Source organism: Gossypium raimondii, chromosome 8 (genome assembly GCF_025698545.1).
Source record: "Gossypium raimondii isolate GPD5lz chromosome 8, ASM2569854v1, whole genome shotgun sequence".
Taxonomy (NCBI): domain Eukaryota; kingdom Viridiplantae; phylum Streptophyta; class Magnoliopsida; order Malvales; family Malvaceae; genus Gossypium; species Gossypium raimondii.
In genome coordinates this window covers 49,464,948-49,479,813 of record NC_068572.1, presented here as the reverse complement: position 1 = coordinate 49,479,813, position 14,866 = coordinate 49,464,948, and the positions used below count along the sequence as shown (strand labels likewise).

The following is a 14,866-nucleotide window of genomic DNA, read 5'->3' as shown; positions in this document are numbered from 1 at the left end:
AAGCCTTAATTGACATGGTGATATGAATATTAGCTAAAAATAATTTACAGAAATGGAAAAGGACTTCATCATCAATGCCTGGTGTGATAAATTAGTGACAAATTGGTTAAGACTTCTTAGTTCTAAGCATACATATATTAGTCCCTTGAATTCCCCGGCTCTGCTTCATAATGATAGCCATAATGGGTAGGGGAGGAAAAGTTATAGGCATATTGGGGTGGGAAGCCGTGGTGATAAACATCTTGGGGCGGAGAGGTGGTGGGATGATGAGGTGGGGAAGGGGAACTGTGATCATCACTAGTTTGACTTTGAGCATTGTCGCCATAAGATTGGTTCTTATCAACTCGAACTTTATCGACTCTCACTTCTACCAATTACTCTTCTTCAAAGGATCGGAAAATCGGGTGCAAGTAAGCATCAGCTAAAAAGGTTGTTAAGTTAATATCAGGTTCTGTGGTTTGATCCATTATGTCCTTTTTCATTGCTTTCTGCATGATAACAACGAAAAAGGAACTTTAGCTATAGCTTGGACAAATTTTCACATATGAAATAAAAAGAACCTTTTGCCCCTTGTTAGCTATTTGCAAAGTATGGGACTTACCTCGAGTGATACCTTCGGAATGCAGGCTCAAAACGGTGCTTGCAGTACTGATTGAAGGATAATGTCAATATGGGTAAGATAGCAAGCAGAGGAGTTGAATTAGCAGCTTCTTTTGTACTGAGCAGACCCAATAATAGAAGTTGAGAGATCACTAAGCTTGCTATTATGCGGCTGTGAACATGTGGCCAGAATGCGGCACCACTCTCATACTGTTGATTGTAGACGTTAATTATCTGCATGATTAAATGGAAAATGAGATCACAAGCAGAATAACATGATCTGCAAAAGCATCTTTCAAATATTAGTAGCTTTCCATCTCTATGACCGATGAGCTTCCTAGTGAGAGTTGTAGAGAAAGCATACAAATTCAGCAGCATTGCGAAGAACTAACCTGATGACGGTAATTCGGAGAGTTTCTGGAGAGTCCACACTGCCAGGGTCCATGGCTTGTTCTCTGTCACTCTCGGTCTTAAGCAGAAACATGTTCTTAAGATGAAAAATAACCAGCGGTTTCAGTCGGAGAATCTCACCAGCTATACCAGCCCATCCGTCAACCATTATAAATGTAATAAAGAAAGTGGCCTTCATCGGTATTGACACTCCTATGGTTCTAGGAATCCTGCATTAGAATGGAATAGTCAGAACATAAGATAATAAGATATATTCACAGCTGCAGATTAAACATAGGCATTCCACCTAGACATCACTAAGCCATTTAAAAGAAAGGAAAATCTAAAAAATTTCAAAGTCAGATTAATTCATATCAAGTAAAAGAAACTAGAATTTTAAGACAATTCTATAACATCTTAAAATAATAGTACGAGTGGATAGAGGATAACTGAGTTGGTGATTGGTGCCAGTCACTATACTCCCCAAGAACACATTCACCAACATAAAATAATAGTACTTTGCCGATGCTCGTCGTTCAAGAATTGATAAAGCTATATGTCCCTCAATCTTTGACATGATCATCAAAACTGTAGGCAGTATATACAAAGAGATTTTAAGAGCGAGACCGGGAAGAAAACCTTGCAAGAAAGATTTGATGAACTTCCTGCACATTATTTTCAAGTAACACTTTGTGAGGGTGCTAAAGCAATACAAAAAGTTTCAAAATACTTGTATATATTCTTTGATCAAATAATATTAATAGTTCGAGACCTGCTATAATGGTGATTATGTTCTCATAGTAAAGTGTCCTAAGTTGCAGACAAGTCATATTACAGAAGTAGTCCTACAATTCTTAGCTAATAAACAAAAATATTAGTCGTATATAGTTTAATGGCTTCCCACTTTCATTTTATAAGTTATATAAAGAGATAAGTCCAAAATGTGAGCAATAGATTCTAAGGATGAACTTTAGCACAAAAAAATGCATACAAGTAAATCACAATCCTAGTATCTATAAGCTAAGAAATTGAAGCTAACTTACAGTTCTATAACCGGCCTAAGGAAAGGAGCAACTCTTTCAAGACCCTCTAAATTTGCAAGAGATTGCACAAAAGCAATAGGTATCATGTAGAAAAATACCAATGCAAATACTGATAACGATATTATTAGTTTCCGAATGGTCAACGAGAGGAATGGTATAGCCAGATTTTGCCAATAAATATCACGGGGTTCTGGAGCCCAATTTGCTAACCACAGCGTGGGATTTTTGCTTTGTTGTGTCTGTGCACAAACAGCAGCCCCCCAACGCGATTTAAATGATACAAAAGCAACTGGCAGGATAGATTTCGTGTCTTTGAGAACTTTCTGGCGCTCTAGTGTCATCTGAGACGATTAAAGACAATGAAATAAATAGAATATTAGAGCCATCCAATGGTCCAGAATAATGCAGAAGGAAAACAGGTTCAACCATATATTGAACGCCTTGGAATGAAACATCTGCAGCAGCTTACATTTTTATCGAATTCTTTTATTTGTTGTTTGTAGAAATCAATGGAATCAACTCTTTTACCCCATAGCCCGAGAAATCCTGTCTGAAAGTTGAAAGCATTCACCAGGTCCGTAAACTATTTGATGAACTGCTAAATTGATATAAAGCTCAAAGGACAACTATAAAGTTGACACAGCTTATGCTACTATCATGAAAGCTTATAAGCACAAACGACCTTTTTAGTTGGTCTCTTCTCAGAATGACTTTCGAACTTCAGTTGGTTATAGTCTAGCCAATTTTGAAGCCTATCTCTTTTCCTCACCAATTTAGCGAATTTGTATGCATTATAAACAGCCTGAGTACAAAAATAATGGCAGGAATTATAAAGCCGCCTAAAGCCCCACCGAGGATATGCTAGATGTTTATTATGCATCTTCTGCTCTCATTATAATTGGAAACATATAAAATCCTTAAGCAAAATAAGTGTATTACTGGTAACAAAGATAAGTATCAGGGTGACTTGTTTTAAAGAATTGGTCCAGGGAATCTGATATGGAGTTACCCGAAATCTGTGGCACATTCCTCACAAGAACCTGCAAAGTTCACCAATTTCTACCCCATGAAAGGTTGAATAAACCACTGAATAGTGAATTATATATAAGTGGGAGTGATATGCGTTCTAGGGTCATTCAAGAAAGTAAAATAGGATGTTTTGACTAACAGTGAACTGTTCTGCACGCCTACGTTGTGAAGCCAAGAAACGCAGCCTCATTGTTGCCACATTATCATATTCCTTTTAAAGCATGTAACAAATCCAAATTGTGAACAAGTATTCCAATCCTATATGAACAAAAAACCTGAAATAGTCCCACCATAACTCATTAGAAAAGCTAGAAAATTTTGCAAAGAGATATTCATTAAAGATTTTATACTGAACTTGCCTTATAGATTTAGGGGGGACATTTGATATTGAGAGCTTATCAATGTCACTCAACCAATTCTTTCCTCAAGAAAAATAATGTTCCACTTGACACATTCACTGGAATAAGGATAAGAAGTGCCACGACAGTTATGGGTACAAAAATCTTAAAGCTGTAAGAGAGGAAACAACTCTGTCAAAAAATGGTCAAATATATTAAGGCTTCTTTCTCTTACGCTAAAACAAGGAGATAGATCATGGAAGAATAAGCCAAGAAAATTGACAAACCGTAGAGTAGGAATTCTCAAAAGAAAAGAAAAAGGTCAAGTTTTTTACCACAATGTGCATAAGTTTAATGCAAATTATAGTACAAAATTCAAGCTTTGTGTCAAAAGAAACAACATATTAACCAGATGATACGAGACTAAAAGTAGAGTAGACAAAGAAGAAGAAATTTGAAGAAGAAAGGAGACAGAGGATGAAAAGAACTCTGGAATAAGAGGGATTAATTCAATATTTTCTGGATAAAATGTTTCCATGCAATACCTGCAAAATATAAGGAAACTAACAAAGTGATGTGGACAGTTCTGTTATAACAACAAAAACACAAAACACCCCTATGACTAATTCTCAAAACTCCCCGTTTCAATTAACTCCGCTAAAGTCTTCTGCTAACTTTTCAACTCATAACAATACTCCCTACCCCGAGAACAGCCTTGTCCTCAAGGCTGAAAATGAGGAAATTTGGCTTGCAGGACAGAAAATGATTCCCAGGTCGCGTCTTCTGGAAAAGAGTCAGCCCACTCTACTAATACTTCAGTCACAGCTTGACTTCCCTTCTTAACTATTCTTCTATCAATAATGCGAATAGGCTCCTTTGGTAAGGCACCATGAGCATCCACAAGTGGTAACTATAATTGAGTTGTGTTAAGAATAATAAAACAGTTAGCAGATTAGTTAGTGAAGGTTGGAAATGTTAGTTAGTTTGTTAAAGTGAAGCAAGTTGTTATCTGTAAGTATAAAAACAATGGTCTGGCCTTGTATTGAGCAAGCAAATAGTCTAAATTCATTTAGTAAACAAAGTTCTCTGAGATTGGAAAGAAATTCTCAAAGATTACCTAGTTTTCTTCATGGTATCAGTCGCTTAGTGTTCTTGATTATGGCAACGACACACTCTGCTGCGTCTGACTCTGTTGACGTTCCTGGATCTGTGTTCACTGCTGAACGTGTGGTAAATTCGCTTCCTCGACATGATGTTGTGAAACTCGATGAAGGTTCGTTTCTTCAATGGAAGCAACAGGTGAGATTCATTGTTAATGGCTATAGTCTATTTGGTTTTCTTGATGGTCCTATTGCTGTGCCACCGAGGTTTGTGGAAGCGCCAGATGGTGCACTTGTGGTAAATCCCGTGGCGTCCGTTTATCAACAGCAGGACAATCTTCTCACGTCCTGGCTTCTTTCCACTATTAGTTCCTCCATTCTTTCATCCTTTATGGATGTTCAGTCGGCGAAGGATGTATGGAACATGGCGTTGGAAATGTTTACGGCCGACTCCGATCAACGGCAGTCGCGTTTGTGTCATGAGCTTCACTCACTCAAGAAAGGAAGCATGTCAATCCGAGATTATGTTGCAAAATTAAAACGTGTGTGTGCTCTGTTAGAATCCTCTAGATCTTCCATTTCAATGGCGGAAAGGACGGCGGTGCTTCTTGCGGGACTTCCACGTCTCGTCGGCTTCGTTGTCTCCGACTCCATTGCCGTTTCCACGATTGCTTGAGGCGTTACTTGAATGTGAGACACGGCATGCTCAGACCAGTTAAGAGGTGGTGTATGCTGCAAATCTGGTGGAGGATGTTTCTACGGCTGGTTCGTCGCAAGGAGGACGATCGAGCGCGCGCAGTCGTGGACGGACGTTTCAGCCGCGACTTCAGTGTCAGATCTGCTCTCGGTTTGGGCACGTGGCTCAAAAATGTTATTACAGGTATCATCGTGATGAGTCGTCTCCGGTGTCTCTTCCGCCGCAAGACCAGACGATGAATTTTAACTCTAGCGATGGTGGCTGGTCATCTTTCCCAAATACTCGACCTAAGATTTCTAATTTTGCTCAACAGCTTTATGGGTCTAATCAAGTTAATTGTACTACAGGTCAAGATTACTTTGGACCTGGTCAAAATGCAAAAGATTTTGGTCAAATTTGGTGTGCTGTTGGACCTGGTCAAAATGCAAAAGATTTTGGTCAAAATTGGGGTGCTGTTGGACCTGGTCAAAATGCAAAAGATTTTGGTCAAAATTGGGGTGCTGAAGCAGGCTACAATGTGCAGCGTGAAGGTCAGCAAGTTGGGCCAAATGGGTGGCCTAAGCCGCATGATGAACAGAGGCCTCCAACTCCTAGGCCGCATGTTGTTGGGCCAATTGATGGTGTGCATGGAGGGTTTGGCGTGCCGTCCTATGGTGGGCCAAGTATTGGGCCGTATGTTCGGCCAAGTGTTCCTCCTCCAATGCCCACAAATTCGTTCGTGAATAACGTTCAGCTCGATCCAGCTAATCCGATTGGTACCACGACAGTTCCATGGTGAACCAAGCCACGTGCGCAAGTATTTTCTGCCTCAAACCCGTGTTTTGGACTTCCTAGGTTTCGAGATATACATGCATCAGATTATTATGATCCGTCGATCCCTAGTTCTCATGCTAACTCCGATCGATATAGAGTGAGTAGGGATGAGTCTGACTCACCGATTCCTGGACCAGTTGGGACGTCGTCTTGGTACCCTGATTCAGGAGCCAGTAATCATGTTTGTCGGGATCCGTCCGATTTGAAGCATGCCACTCATTATTCAGGTAAGTCCTCTATTTTAATGGGTGATGGTACACCCGCAATGATATCATCTGTTGGTCAAAGTGTTTTGCCGTCACGGTCTAGGTTGCTTCAGCTATCTATTGTTTTATGTGTCCCAGCTATTCGGAAAAATTTGTTGTCAGTGTCACAATTTGCAACTGATAATGGGGTATTTTTTGAGTTTCACTCTATTTATTGTATGATTAAGGACAACGTGACACAGGAGGTTTTACTGACGGGGCATATTCATGATGGGCTATATCGGTTCTCTATACCAGATGGTGTTCCTAGTATGTCTACTACTCAGGTAGAATGTTCGACTTCGACTGCCGACAGTGAGTTGTTTTCGTTATGGCATAAGCGCCTTGGACATCCGTCGTCTCTTTTTGTTAAAAATGTTTTACATAAGTGTCATGTTCCTTTGAATAAAGTTTCTAGTAATGATGTTTGTACTGCTTGTAAAAAGGGTAAACTTCATAAGTTGCCATTTTCGGCTTCCAATACTGAGTACACTGATCCTTTTTCGTTAGTTGTATCTGATGTATGGGGACCTGCTTCGGTTGCTTCTAATAACAATTGGTACTATGTGTCGTTCATAGACATGAGTTCTCGATTTACTTGGGTATATCTAATTCGACAGAAGTCACAAGTTATGACCTGTTTTCTTCAGTTTCAGAAACTTGTTTACAATCAGTTTGGCAAGACCATCAAGTAGTTCCAGAGTGACTGGGGTGGTGAGTATCGCGCATTAGCTTCGGTTTTAGCGTCCCAAGGCATTGTTCATCGTGTGTCGTGTCTGCATACTTCTGAACAGAATGGTGTTGCCGAGCGTAAACATCGACACATTGTGGATATGGGGCTTACTCTTTTAGCTCAAGCGGGCTTTCAATGGAGTTTTGAGCGTATGCGTTTACATGTGCCGTTCATTTAATAAATCGTCTTCCCACATCAGTGCTGGATGGTAAGACACCGTATCGTATGCTCTATGGGCAAGACCCTACTCATGATCATTTGTGTGTTTTTGGGTGTTGTTGCTATCCGTTTCTGCATCCGTTTCAGCGTCATAAATTAGAATTTCGGTCTCAACCGTGTACGTTCTTGGGCTACAGTCCTTGTCACAAAGGATATCACTGTTTGTTGCCAGATGGTCGAATTATTGTCTCGCAACATGTTGAGTTTGATGAGTCTCGGTTTCTCTCTCCAACGAATGTATCTCGGTCATGAGAGGTGAGTACTATACCTACCTACTTTCCTATTCTTGAGACTAATCCATTATTGGAAAGAAATTCTGCTTATGGAAATGCTTGTCCACCTAGTGTATCTGGGTCTTTGAGTCCTCAAACTGGAGTGGATGTTAGTCCAACAAATACTAATTGTCGTAATACTCCCTCAATGAATGAAATATTGACTGAAGGTGACAATGATCATCATGATTTCTTGAATTCTGAAACTCAGTCCTCCACACCTGTTGTTCGAGTTCCGTCTGACCCTACAGGACCAGATGTGGTGCCTAATGTGAATATTCATCCTATGACCACTCGTTCGAAGGCTGGTATTTTTAAACCTAAGGCTCTTGCGGTTGAGATTGTCGAACCATCAACAATTGAAGAGGCTGTCACTAGTCCTGAATGGCAAGCTGCTGCTCAAGCTGAGTATGACGCTTTAATTCGGAATGGTACCTGGGTCCTTGTTCCTATGCCATCAGGTCACAAAGTTATTGGTTGCAAATGGTTGTTTAAAGTAAAGAAGAACCCAGATGGCACGGTTGAACGATACAAGGCACGTTTAGTGGCAAAAGGCTGTTCTCAAGTTCCGGGATGTGATTTTCAAGAGACATTTAGTCCAGTTGTAAAACCTGCTACTATAAGGGTTATCTTGTTCATTGCAGTTACTAAAGGGTGGTTAATTCGACAAGTTGATGTTAACAATGCCTTCTTAAATGGCGATGTCGATAGTGAGGTGTTTATGCAGCAACCCCCGGGATATGTTAGGCTTGGTTCTGATGGGAGACCTTTGGTTTGTCGTCTAAAGAAGGTGTTGTATGGATTGCAGGCTCCACGAGCTTGGTTTGAGAGGTTGCGAAATTTTCTTGTGAAAATTAGATTTGTTGGCTCTAATTCGGACGCTTCTCTGTTTGTTAGAGTTCACTCGAGTTCCACTCTATATCTGCTTGTTTATGTTGATGACATTATCATTACTGGTAATTTGGCGTCATCTATTGACTAGTTTGTAAAGCTATTGAATGATGAATTTTTGTTAAAGGACATGGGTGAGTTACACTATTTCTTAGGAATTGAGGTTACCAGGTCGTCATGTGGAAGTCTTCATCTTTGTCAACGGAAGTATATCCGGGATATGTTGAAGCGTAGCGGTTTGACAAGTGCTAAAGGTGTTCATACACCCATGATTAGCTCGTTGCACATCTCTAAGGATGATTGTGATTTTTTATCTAATCCAACTGAGTACAAAAGTCTGGCAAGTGCGTTACAATATGTGGTTCTTACTAGGCCTAATATTGCTTATGCGGTTAATCGGGTGTGTCAGTTTATGCATCATCCTACCATAGTTCATTTGGCTGCTCTTAAAAGAATATTACGATATTTGTCTGCTACTCTTGATTTTGGAATTGTTTTTCGACGGTCTGATTCTCTTTGTTTAGTTGGGTTTTCTGATGCAAACTGGGGGTTGGATTTCAATGATCGGAGGTCTACTTCGGGGTATTGTGTTTTCTTTGGATCTAATCCTGTGTCGTGGTCATCGAAGAAGCAACAGGTGGTATCGCGTTCTACAGCTGAGGCTGAATATAGAAGTCTTACTGCCGTTACAAGTGATGTTCTGTGGTTACTATCGTTGTTACGAGAGTTACATATTGGGACTGTTTCTCCACCAAATATATGGTGTGATAGTTCTAGTACAGTTGCAGTTGCTGCTAACCCAGTATTACACTCCAAGTTTAAACATGTGGAGTTAGATTTGTTTTTTGTTCGTGAGAAGGTTGCAGATGGTTCGATTCGTGTAGGAGAAGTTCCTGCGTCAGATCAAGTTGCTGATGTGTTAACCAAACCATTATCGGTTTCTCTTTTTGCTCGATTCAGAAATTTTCTTCGGGTCTTGACAATAGAGAAGATGGATGCATGTTAATAATAATAAAACAGTTAGCAGATTAGTTAGTGAAGGTTGGAAAGGTTAGTTAGTTTGTTAAAGTGAAGCAAGTTGTTATCTGTAAGTATAAAAACAATGGTCTGGCCTTGTATTGAGCAAGCAAATAGTCTAAATTCATTTAGTAAACAAAGTTCTCTGATATTGGAAAGAAATTCTCAAAGATTACCTAGTTTTCTTCAAGTTGGAACAGATCCCACATGCTTCTTTAATTGTGAAACATGAAATGTAGGATGAATACGAGAATTTTGTGGAAGTTGCAGGGTATAAGCCACTGTCCCGACTTTCTGAATCACTGGAAAAGGACCATAATACTTGGGAGATAGCTTCTGGTTAAAAACCTTCCGAAGTGATTGCCGCTGATAAGGTTGCAACCGCAAATAAACCAAATCACCCACTTGAAAGCTTCGCTCACAGCGATGCTTGTCTGCAAAGTGCTTCATGTGGTGCTGAGCTTTCTTGAGGTAAAAATGAAGTAATTTTCGAGCAGCCTCCCGCCCCCGTAAGCTTCTATCTACAACCGCCACAGGAGAAACACCTGCCAGATAGGGCATGTGTGCGGGTGGGGGCTGACCATACAGGGCCTCGTACGGGGTGAGCTGGATAGAAGAATGGTAAGAAGAATTATACCACCATTCAGCTAGAGGCAACCATTGGTACCAGTGTGCAGGCGTCTCCCCAGTCATACAACGCAAGTAATTCTCAAGGCATCAGTTCAAAACATCAGTCTGGCCATCCGTCTGAGGGTAGTAGGCCGTCGATAGGAAAAGCTTAGTCCCTGACTTCCGGAAGAGTTCCTACCAAAAATTACTAGCAAAGATTCTATCTTTATCTGATATGATAGAATCAGGCATACCATGCAGCCTGTAGACATGACTTAAATACTCAAAAGCTACATCTTTAGCTGTGTAGGGGTGAGTCAAAGCCAAAAATGACCATATTAGTGAGATGGTCAACCACGACAAGAATGGAATTCTTCCGATTCGAAACTGGTAACCCTTCAATAAAGTCCATACTAATCACAGACCAAGCTCTATCAGGTATCGGTAATGGCTGTAGGAGGCCGGGAGAAGCCACTGATTCCCCTTTGCACTTTTGACAAGTGATACATTCACGGATCCACATCTTAACATCCGTAGTAAGGCCCTTCTAGTATAATTGACTCGAAAGCCGCTTCCTAGTCATATGCACCCCAGAATGACCCCCGATAGCACTAGCATGAAAATGAAGAAATAACTCCCGTCGTAACTGTGAATTCTTCCCCACGACTATTTTCCCTTTTCTGAACAAAAATCGGCCATCCCAAGAATATTTTTGGTCAGGATTCAGATGTTGCTGGGTGTGTTAAATAATTTGCTGCAATCAATTGTCTTGAGTATAAGATTGCTGCACCTGTACCAAGAGATCCGAGATCACCGAACTTACTGACATCTGATAGTACTGACTATGTTCAAGTTGTGGTTGTCGAGAGAGAGCGTCCGCAACTTTGTTGTTAATCCCTTTTCGGTAGGAAACTTCAAAATCGTAACCGAGTATTTTAGCTACCCAACGCTGCTAGAAGGGAGTAATAGCCATCTGATCCGAAAAAAAACGCAAGCTTTGATGATCTTTGCGAATTTTAAAATGGCGACCCACCAAGTAAGCATGCCACTTTCGAACTGCTAGTAAAACTGCCAGCATTTCTTTTTCATAAATGGATAAAGCTTGATGTCGCACCCCAAGAGCTTTGCTAAAGAATGCTATCAGCCTACCCTGCTGTTACAAAACTGCACAAATGCCCCCGCCACTCGCATCTGTATCCACAGTGAATTCAAGCTGAAAATTTGGAAGTACCAACACAGAAGCTGTAACCAGGGCTTGTTTAAGTGCTTGGAAGGCTTCAGTAGCTCGATCGTTCCATCCCCAACAATTTTTCTTTAATAAATCAGTTAACGGTTGAGCAATTTCTCCATAATTCCTTATATATCGTCTGTAGTACCCTGTGAGACCAAGGAAACTACGCAGCTCCTTCACTGACCGAGGAGTAGGCCATGAAGATATGCAATCCACCTTAGTGGTATCCATAGACACCGTTCTATCATGCAACACATGACCCAAATATTGAATTTGAGGGGAACCAAAGTAGAATTTTGATAGTTTAGCATACAATTGTTGTTCTCTTAAAATAAGAAGAACTGACCTCAAGTGTTGTAGGTGCTCAGACCAGGATGCCGAGCAGACAAGAATGTAATCGAAGAAGACTAGCACGAATTTCTTTAATAATAACTTAAAAATAGAGTTCATGAGGGCCTGAAAACTGGAGAGAGCGTTCATGAGACCAAAGGGCATCACGAGAAATTCGTAGTGCCCTTCATGTGTCTGAAATGTCATTTTATGTACGTTTGGTTCCCACATACGGATCTGATGATATCCCGATCTTAAGTCCAGTTTAGAAAATACTCGAGCATTCCCTAATTCGTCTAATAATTCCTCGATCACAGGGATAGGGAATTTATCCTTGACTGTATGCTGATTGAGTTGCCTGTAATCAACACATAATCGCCAGCTGCCATCCTTCTTTTTGACAATGATGATAGGAGAGGCAAATGAGCTGGTACTATCGCGAATAAACCCCGCTTGAAGCATTTCCTGAATAAGCTTCTCTATCTCTGTCTTCTGAAATGCTGGATATTTGTAGGGCTTAATTTTGATTACTGCTTTTTCATCCGTTAGAGGAATTTTGTGATCATGTATTGTCCTAGGGGCCAACCCTTTTGGAACTTGGAATATGTCATCAAACTCCAACTACAGTTTCTGAAGCTGATCTCCCTAGCTCATGTCCCCCTTGGTGGAGAGTGTCACCTACTCGGGTGAACTTAATACAGCTGTATAAGGTCCCAATGACTCCCCGATTACTGCAAAACATCTCGGTTTGCATTCTGTTTTCATAGCTACTAACAAACCGAGAATGATGCCTTAAAGAACGTATGACTCCCCAGCTAAGTTGAACTGCATAGTTAAAGAGCTGAAATTCCAAATTATGTCTCACAACGCCAATAACCATTGTACCCCTAATACCATATCACAGCCCTTCAAGGATAAAACCATGAAGTCAGTTTCGAACTTCTGGTCCTGCACCTCCCACTTGACCCCTTTAGATAGACCTTTGGTAAACAAGCAATTTCCATTGGCCACCGAAACTTTCAGTTGTTTCTGGTGTATCACTGGTAAGGATACTCTATTGACCAACTTTATGTCAATAAAATTATGCGTACTTCCCAAGTCCACCAGGATGATAACCCAATTTGTTCCCACCCGAGTAGCCACCCTCATGGTGTTGTGCCCTTGTAAGCCTGTCAAAGCATGTAGCGAAATTGTAGGGGATTGAAGATCATCTTACTCATTCCCGTTTCCATCCAATTTGTCAGAACACTCCTGAAATTCTTCCACTTCACAATCTGGAAAAGGTTCCAAAAGAAATTGATATAATTGGGATTTCATACATTGTGACCTGTGTGGTATTTAACCCCACACCGAAAACAAAGGCCCTTTTGTTTCCTTTCAGCCATCAATGCTGAAGAAATAATCTTAGACCTTGAAATGGTTGATGGTACAGTAAAAGTAGACTGTGAACTTGCCGCCGGTTTTGTGGAAAAGGAAGAATGCCTTGAATAGATGGAGTACTAGTTACAGTCCTTGGTGAGCTAACCCCCACTATTGGAGGGCCCTTCCCGAAATGGGACGCGAGAACTTCGATTTTTCTAGCTAATTGAAAAGCTTCCATCAACGTCGCAGGTGCAAATAAATTCAAATAGTGACCTATTTTGGCCTTCAAATTCCCAATGAAGATACTACGAGCAAATGATTCTGGTAGATGCAATTGATTAAGCAGTCTTACAAACAGATCTTGAAATTGCTCAACAGTACCTTGCTATTTCAAGTTGACCAGCTCCCTCATTGGATCCCCAAATGGTCCACAACCAAAACGATCCTAAAGGCTCTTGATGTACGCCGGCCAAGTCAGCATTGGCAAGCCACCATTCCGCTGAGAATAGAAATGATGCCATTCTAACGCTCTGCCCTCCAAATTCAACATCACCAAGCGAACCTTACTGGCTTCAGGCGTACCTTCAGCTTCAAAATACTATTCCAGTTTGGTTCACCAACCCTAGAAATCAGTGCCATCGAACTTAGGACACTCCAAACGGCTGAATTTAGTAGAAACCCCTACCACAAAAGAAGAATCTCTCGCATGTACACTACCTCCATCCGCAACATAAAGGTCTGTCTGTCCTTGCGGCAAATCAGTATTCTTAGGTAAAAACCCAGGAGGAGCCCTTAAAACTCCTTTACCCTTATCAACTGCAGCATTCACCGAAGAGCCTATTGGGGGTGGTCCAAAATACTGGCCTAACAACGACTGTAAGTCTCCTCGAAACTCCACTTTGAACTCCTATAACCGATTCTCCATTTTAGTTTCCAGCTGAGCGATTTCTTCTTGGATTTTTGAAATATCCTACTACAAGCTCCCTACCTCCTTCTACAATCTGGTCGATACCCCATCGCCAGCCATCAAGAGGGATCGTGAAAGATCTGATACCCTTGATACGAGACTAAAAGTTTAGTAGACAAAGAAGAAGAAATTTGAAGAAGAAAGGAGAGAGAGGATGAAAAGAACTCTAGAATGAGAGGGATTAATTCAATATTTTCTGGATAAAATGTTTCCATGCAATACATGCAAAATATAAAGGAAACTAACAAAGTGACGTGGACAATTCTGTTATAACAACAAAAACACAAAACGCCCCGTATGACTAATTCTCAAAACTCCCCGTTTCAATTAACTCTGCAAAAGTCGTCTGCTAACTTTTCAACTTGTAACACCAGAAGTAACGAGTAGATAAACACAAGAAAAGAAAAGAAAAGAGTACCCGAGAGAGTAAATTCTGAGGAAAATAGCAGAGTCAAGGCCAACATGGTTGATGAGCTCGCTCTCACTCATTTTCAAAGCTTGAGGCATCCAATTCAAGAAAGTAAGATAAGTCTTGAAATCGAGGTTGACAGACTTGGCCACAAAGTTCCCACCACTTCTTGGGCTTGACCTTCCTCCATTGATATACCATTTTGGGAGGTAAACTCTGTCATTAACTGGTTGAATTCTCAGCACAACAAAAGCCAACAAGAAGGCAAATGCAGTGAGAATATTGATTAAGGCAGACACCCCAATATCACTAAGAGTAGTCATTGGAGGAAATGAAAGGAAAGACAAAGGCTAGGCTAGGCTAGGCTATAGGGAAAAACAAAATGCCCAAACCAAATATGTGAGTAAGTTTTTTTTCTTTTTTCTTTTAAAAAATAAATAGAGATAGAGAGATAGTCAGATAGACACAAAGGAGGATATGCAAAGAAGCAACCAAATTGTCCAAACTATGTGACTGCTGATGTAAGGAATAGAATGAGAGCTCCCGAGTTCCAGAAAGGAAAAGTATATTT

The 14,866-nt window shown here is 40.7% G+C and overlaps 1 pseudogene; it reads right to left on the bottom strand.

Moving 5' to 3' along the window:
* Nucleotides 1–137: 137 nt before the first annotated feature.
* On the bottom strand, nt 138–14,618 carry LOC105791878 (CSC1-like protein At1g32090; annotated as a pseudogene).
* Between the last annotated feature and the right edge of the window lie 248 nt (nt 14,619–14,866).